The 942-nt window shown below is 52.8% G+C and overlaps 1 pseudogene; it reads left to right on the top strand.

Moving 5' to 3' along the window:
* LOC100688733 lies at window positions 1-614 on the top strand (annotated as a pseudogene).
* Window positions 615-942: the final 328 nt, after the last annotated feature.

The following is a 942-nucleotide window of genomic DNA, read 5'->3' as shown; positions in this document are numbered from 1 at the left end:
ATGGAGCAGGAAAACACACCTGAAAAGTGGAGTCTGGTGGTGGTGGTGGTGGTGGTGGTGGTGGTGAGGGCAGCTGCACAGCTAGCAGAGGTGCAGTTCCTGGAGCAGTGGGTGCTGTGAGCTCTCCGCCTCCTCCCCAGGGCAGCCTGTGGTCCCCAGCCTAGTCAGCAGCCCCAGCAGCACCAACACCCCCCCACACACACAGAATATCTATATCCACAACCTCAGGGCAGAGGTCACCTGTCAGGTCAGGCCATCGGGGGCCATAAGGCCTCACCCTCTGAACCACCGTCCCAGGGAAAGCCTTCGTCAGCATCACTCCAGCTGAGGTCGGTGTCCAGGTAGGCAAAGACCAGTCTAGTTTTTGTATGTGTGTGAATGGGCTGACCTTTGGGGGCCAGAAAGGCTCTATTATCCAGGATTCATTGCTGCCGGTTGGGGACTTCACCATGGAGCTTCCTACCAAGAGCACTGGGGGTGTTCTCACTTCCAGTGTTGCTGTCACCATGACTGCCAAGACGCTAGTCCTGCTGAGGGGCAGAGATGTCCACAGTGGTATGATCAACAAGAAATCTTATGCAGTGACCTCCCACCTACAGCATTCCCAGTGCTGACCTCATCTGTCCCTTTCCCCCACACCACTCCCCACTGCTTTTGCACCCCTCTCCTTCCCATACACACACACACACACACACACACACATACACACTTTTTACTTGTGCGGCCATTACTCCACACCCCTATTGCTGCCAAAATCACATGGGCTGAGGGCTGGGGCTGGATGAACAGACACCTCTCTCTACTCATACCCCTCCTTTGTGTGGTTGGAAAATGTATTTTGCATTTTGTGTGGTTTTTTTTTCTGCATAAAAAATGATTCTACTAATACATCTTTTGAAGATCATGAACAATGTGAGAGTGTGAAGTGGGTGAGGAGCAATT

The sequence above is a fragment of the Canis lupus genome, chromosome 18 (genome assembly GCF_011100685.1).
Source record: "Canis lupus familiaris isolate Mischka breed German Shepherd chromosome 18, alternate assembly UU_Cfam_GSD_1.0, whole genome shotgun sequence".
Taxonomy (NCBI): domain Eukaryota; kingdom Metazoa; phylum Chordata; class Mammalia; order Carnivora; family Canidae; genus Canis; species Canis lupus.
This window is presented reverse-complemented; position numbering and strand designations above follow the sequence as displayed.